This window comes from Fukomys damarensis, unplaced genomic scaffold (assembly GCF_012274545.1).
Source record: "Fukomys damarensis isolate Sample0158 unplaced genomic scaffold, DMR_v1.0_HiC HiC_scaffold_30, whole genome shotgun sequence".
Taxonomy (NCBI): domain Eukaryota; kingdom Metazoa; phylum Chordata; class Mammalia; order Rodentia; family Bathyergidae; genus Fukomys; species Fukomys damarensis.
The window spans coordinates 64,717,226-64,724,148 of NW_022900942.1; positions in this window are offsets into that span (position 1 = coordinate 64,717,226).

The window sequence follows — 6,923 nt, forward strand, 5'->3', positions numbered from 1 at the left end:
CGAGAGTGAGGAAGGGGGGGGGGGAGTGAGGGAGGCAGGGAAGGAAGAGGTAACAGACGCCACCCAAGAGGAAAAATACAAACAATGTAAAGAGAATTGTAGTCAAATCACAGGAGAATCCCAACAGTACAGAGTGAAGAATTGATAAAAGAAAAATCACTGAGGGCCAGGGATTTAGCTCAGCGGTTCGGTGGTCTGCCTCGCAAGCACAAGGACCGAAGTTCAATCCCCGGTACCAAAAAAAAAGAAAAAAGAGAAAAATCACTGGCACACAAAAGCCAGGAAAGACAGACTTACAAGATCACAAGAAAAAAAAAGTGAAAAAGCACGAGGAGAGGAAGAAAGATAGGAAGGGGGAGGAGAGAAGAGGAGGAAAGGAGGAGAGAAAACAGGAAGTGCCTCAAACAAAAGGTCCAACAAGGTGAGCAAATGTGGAACACAGGGTGAAGATGAGAAATTGCAAGGCGGCTGCAAGAGCACCTGAGGCACAGGATGAGTGCCGATCAGGACTCTAGAGAGGCCCATTCTGACACTGGAGAGGAATAAAGAACCGAGGGATCTCCACTTCTGGCTGAAACATTCAGGGGTCAGTGAAGTTGGCAGTCAAGGGCACACCTGGGAGGAGATCTCCCACTATTATCAGATTTCCCCATTGACATGTAATAGATGCGAGGCAGAAAGTTCTATAAAAACAAACCTCATCACTGAGACTCATAAAAGAGGACTCCATATAATGGGGAGGTTGGTATGAAACACCCTCCCAGGAACACTGCCCCACAACGCATCAAACCAACAACTGTCTATACGAGTTGGTGGTATTTTTGTCATAAAGGGAACGACATATTCCCGTCGACCTTTTTCTTCTAAGTATCCTCGAGACACCTAACATAATCTGCTAAATGTAATACAGTTCCAGTTGTTGTTGCCATGCTCATTAATTTAATTCATTCTGTCAGTCAGAATTTAGACCTTCCTCTATTCACGCTATGCCGTGGTGGGCTTCGATTAATGGACCTACTTAAATATTAGTCAAGATTGTTCTTTCTCGTCACTAAAATGTTTAGAGTACATTCTTTTCAAATCATATCTCGGCTTCACAGCTTGCTAACCTTTTGAAACACTATTCATCCTCGGTGAATGTAGGTTTAAAATCCACGAAGGAACATTGAATTTAAGTTCAGCAGCAGGCCATGTGAAGCGAAAGAGAATACTTTTATTAGGTGACAAATAAATTAGCACTACTTAAATGAAATTTTTAATGTAAAAACATTTAAAATGGTTTCATAAAACTCAATTCCTGGAAAATGCATTCAAAGTTCTCTTAGTTCACAGCAGCCTTTCCCCCGCTGGGCTTTCTGTGACTCTTTCGGAAGGACAGCCTCTTGAGCTGACCTGAATTACGATGTATAAATATAATGAGAAAATGCGATAGCTGTTGGGCCTGATGACTAAAAGCCCCGCACTGTGCCCTGAAGAAGCTCATGGAAAGTACTACTTCCTTAGCAACAGGCACAAGGTAATTTCCATCTCCTGCAAGTAGGTACAAAATGATTTTGCAGCCTAGAAACTGCGGCAAGCAGAATAATGTCCTCCAAAAGATGTCTGCGTCTTTACCCCCAGAAAGAAATTTTTACAATATATTTCATTAATGTCTATTAATTTTGACAAAACATTGTGTTTCAAAGTGGTGCTTTCAGGCTTGCTCGGAATATATCGATCACATTTATTCTCCCCGGAACCCGCCCTTACGCCCTCTTCCCATCCTCACTCTCTTGCTTTCGTCTGATAGTCTAGTCTGTCTTTTAGGTTCCACCTGAAAAGAAAAACACGTGATGCTTGTCTTTCTGAGTCCAGCTTATTTTACTTAACATGATAATTTGCAGTTCCATGCTTTTTCCTGTAAATGACACAATTTTGTTCTTTTTATAGCTGAATCATAATCCACTGCATACTTGTACCACATTTTCTTCATCCACCATCCCTGGATGGGAACGTAGTAACATGGCTCTGCAGGTGTCCCCAGAGTCCGCTGACTTTAATTCCTTCAGGTATACACCAAGGAGAGGCATGGCTGGCTCACGTGGTGATTCTATATTTAGTTTTTAATACTGATTTCCAGAGTGGCTGTATGAATTTGCATTTCTACCAGCAGCATAAAATCTTCTTTTTTCCCTGCATCCTCAGTGGCATTTGTTGTGTTTATTATTCTTGATGAAAGGCACTTTGACTGGCATGGAAGGGAATCTTGATGTACTGTCAATTTACATTTATTTCTCTAATTTGGGATAAAGAAGCTAGTTTTTTTAATAGATTTACTGGGCATTTGTACTGTTTTCGAGAATTCTCTGTTCATTTCCTTTGCCCATTTATGGACTGGGCTATTTGTTTTCTTGGTCTTGAGTTTTATGAGCTCTTTATTTATTCTAGATTTGAATGCTCTGTTGAATGAATAGCTGGCAAGTTTCTGCCCATTTCATAGGCTGCCTCTCCATGTTGGTTGTTTCCCTTGCTGTGCAGAAACTTTTTAATTTGAAGTAGTTCCATTTCACTGATTCTTGCTGTTAGTTTCTGTGCTTCAGGAGTCCTACTCAGAAAGTCTCTGTCCAGAGGAATTCCGCAGATGTGACCAAGTCGAAGTCCTTGAGAGGAGGCGAGCAGCACGGAGGACACAGGTGGGTGCGATGTAAACACAGTGAGCTGCGAAGTGAAGACAGTTTCCCAGCTGTAGTCAGAGGATACAACCCAAGAGGCAGAGAAACGCCGCTCTGCTGCCCTGGAAGACAGAGGAAGAGGCTGGGAGCCAAGGAAGTGCAGGTGCGAATGCCAGAGGCTGGAAAGGCCAGGTATCAGCACCTTGCCTGGAGCCCTCAGGAGAAGAGCAGTTCTGACCTCACCTTGACGTAAGCCACACCAGACACCTGTCAGACTCCTGAACCAGCTCCAAAATGAGGACTTCCACTGTGTGAGCCACCAAGCCACCAGCTATGTGGTTGTAGAAGTGTTCAGAAACTAAGAGAACGGAAGAGCAGGTATAATAGTATAATAGTACTGATATTTAGTAAACTGTTCAAACCCACCACCACCAAGTCCCTAAATGCTCAAGAATTAGGGAGACTGAACAAATAATTATATCAAATTTATCTGAACAATAAGAAGGAATCTATAAATGATAAATTAGTTTAGGTCAATAGCTTCCACACAGTATGTGTGGAATTCTCAGATTTGAATCGATGTTCACAGCACAAAATTCAGAACAGCTAGGAGAATGTTGCCATAGCGATGGCTATGTTTTCCTGTCTTTTTGAACTCATATCCAAGGAGTTAATTTATAACAGGCCTGAAAGACAGCAGTGAGACCCCTCTATTGTCTTATTGATCTTATTGTTTTTGTACACAAGCTTATGATGTTCCCTCTCCAAAATAGTTTTGTATATAATCATAGAATGTTAGGGCTAAAATGTGTCTAACACATCAGCTAATCACTTTAAAGATTAAAAATGTGATCTCTGCCAATGTTTACTTGTGGCATAAATATCTTATATCACGGACCAATTATTTAGAAAAGCTACATGAATCTGAGTATCTGGTTTGAATTCCCAGGCATTCTTTCAATGTTTTAAAAGTTATCAATAAAATACAGCTTCCTTATCAAGTTAAATCCTGAACTATGGAATTCAGATTTGCTACCATAAAAAAATTAATCATGACATCAATGAGCTGAGAAAAATGTTATCCTAAACTCCTAAGCACTGTGAAGATGCCTGCAAATAATGAAAAGTGCAAAGAAAATGGAAGAGTACACATAAGAATACTTCTCAACCTATAGCAAAACGTTAAAAATAGTCATAAGCTTGTAGGAAACCTAATTTTATCCATCTGGATGTCTATCTGGGGAGAAGTGCTTCTGTATTAAAATCTCTGCCACACAGACACTCGCTCCCTGGGTGCCCTGGAGCCTGCAGCCCGTGCTGCCTCCGCCTCTGCAGAGGTCTCTGCACTCACTGCTTCACCCATTGTGCGTGCCCGTGATGACTCCTAAATCGCAACTTCCCTGAGAGCCCTCTCAATGTTCCCAACACAGACCCACAGAAGTCACAATGTGCCATGGATGTCACAGGAAGAGGACTCAGCGTCGGCCCTCGGGTCTGTTCCCGGTGCCACAGTCATGAACGGGCTCAAGTCCGCTACCCTGCACCTCTGAGCCCTCCTCTGGGACTGCTCACCATCTGTGTCCTCCTCTTCCTCACTGCGGACACTGAACAGTCACCAGCCCAGCACGCTCAGCTCAGCCCTTCGCAATGCACGGTGTCCCAGATTCCCTGGTACCGCCCTTTCCCCATCAGCAGTCACCCCTCCACACAGAGGCTGCCTCTGCTGACCCGTGGACAATGTCTGAGCAGCACTCAGCACCTGTTCTCAGAGCCCAGCACAGCCTTCAGCCTCTGCAGCTGCTCTCTCCAGCCAATTCCCTGGTTACTAACGGTGGACCTACTACGTGCTTGGCTCTATGGCCAAACAGTGAACAAAAGTAGATATAGCACCTCCCAAAAATCCAAAGTCATATTACAAACTAGAGTGCACCCTTGACTTATGAACTCAATCCGTTCCCAAGGGCTGGTTGTAATCCAAGTTGGTCAGTGAAGGCTCGGGCTCCTCTCTCCTGCACACAGGCAGATCTCAGTGTCCTCAGAGAGACGCCGGCCCAGGATTTCTCAGTTAACCCACACAGGAGAGGGTGCTGTCACATTCCTACGTGAACTCTTGAAGGGTTAAATCTGTATCTGAGACAATCTGGAAGCACAAGTGGCCAGCATCTGGGTCTTTACTCAAGACTTTGTTTGTAAGTTAAAACTAAACTTCTGGTCATAACCCAAGTTGTTTGTATGTTAGGCCAGTCATAACCCAAGGGTGTATATTAAGGATGTTTGAGGAGTATAGAGCCCTGAGAACCTGGTCCAGGGGATTGGGAAACTTGCCTAGCAAGAAGCACTGAAGTGAATACCTTTAGCAACATGAATACCTATGATTACATCACAGGAAGACCTGGGGAGAGAGGAGGACACTTTGGGTAGAAAGGACAGCAGGAACAGGGGACTTGTCCGTGCACGAGGGAGGAGTGGGCACACCCCTGAGGGAGGCAAAGGACGCAGGGGAGGGCAGCCTTGCTGAGGCTGGGAGCCTCAGGGAGGATTCGCCCATGTCGTGGCCCATGGGACACGGATGGAAGGTTTTAAGCAAAGCAAAGGTTAGGGATGTTGACGGGATCAGCCTGAGTGATGCTCTGTGAAGATCAATGCAGTCCCCACAAGAGGAGGTAAGCAAGACGGTGGGAAACCAGCCAGGGAGGTCAATCTGGTACCTCAGGAAAGAAGAGACCAAGCAGACAACCCAGCAGGTGCCTGAAGCCGAAGCAAGAGCCCTGAGGACAGATTGCCCAGGAAGGGGAAAGAAGAATGTATGGAGATGTCCCCATAGCCCAGCACACCACTGGAAGGCAGGGCATTCCCTGAACTTGGGGTGCATTCACCCTGAGACCTCCAGGACGGAGGCTTCACACCCAGCACACGAGGTCACTTTCGGCCCAAACATTAACACTCTTCTGTAGCTTTCCAAATGGGTATGTGTTCTTATGACCTCTACTTGAACCCCTTTTAAATCTGCCCACCTTGCTGAGGTCCAAACCCATGGCCCTGTCATTTGCCCCACGCTCTTTGTTTCATCAGAGCAGCCGCCAGCCCCTGGCAACAGTGGGCCCCGATTTTCACTTAGGATCCTCCAGAAAGGTGTTTTCCACAGCCAGCTGCTCCCAGAGAGGCCACACAGGCAAGGCTGGCGAGGAACGGGGTGTGAGGGAGGATACAGCATTGTCCACAGGCTTAAGCTGGGGGACTTTCTACCCTTTCCTCCCCCAAAACACAAGGGTAGAGCGAATTAAGACAATGCTGTGACTCATGTTAATTCTCCAGTGGTCTTCAAAACCATCCTCTGGGAACCTCCCAAGGCAAATATGATCACCTGTACCAAAAAGACTCTAAGAGGTAGGAGAAATGGATATGTAAACTTCCTGTTGAAGCCATTCAAGAAAAAAAAAACTATTTATTGAGTAAAAGAGTCTACCACATTATAAATTTTTCTTATTTTATCCTGAGAATGTTATGGGGCAATATTATCTATTACTCCCATTCACAAGAAAGAAAATGAGGTGTAAAAAGGTGAATAACTTGTTGGAAGTAACACCACCAAATTTCAAAACCAAAATTCAAAACAAGTTCTTTTAGATTCTAAGCGCATATTCAAACATTGAAAGAAGTCATTCTTTAGAAAGAATAAAAGTTTGAACTTTCAGAAATAACATTTACCTGGGCCAAGTATACTGAGTACTGACTACAACTCAAGGTCGGGTGAGCTGTCCAGGAGGTGTGACTGAAAACTGTGGTGAATATATTTTTTTCATTTAAACAGTGTGAAACATACATTGTCACGAATCCTCCCTCCTCAAGCACACTCATCCCGTTGTTTTTATCCCTTTCTGAAGCAGTTCTGGAAGGGCTCTGTGGTGCATATCTTTAGTTACACTTGTGTGGCTGCCTCAGCATCCTAGGTGGACTGAAAACGTTTCCCTTTCAGGGTTATTTTGACTTTGGGGAAGAGCCGGAAGCCATGCAGCACCAGATGTGCTAAGTAAGGGGGCGGAGGATGCAGCCTCAAGTTTTTACAGACCTGCCTTTCTGTTGGGTGGCGCTCAGCAGCATTCAGCCTAGGTTTATCACGCCTGTAAAAACCACTCACAGAAGAGGCTCCCAGAACTCCTTCAGAATGTGGCAAGAATGATGGGGCGAGGGCGCTTAAAGTAGGCAGGGGCCTGAGGAGGATTCATGGCCATGTGCCTTTTATTATGATTTTTAAAAATGAGAACACCATAT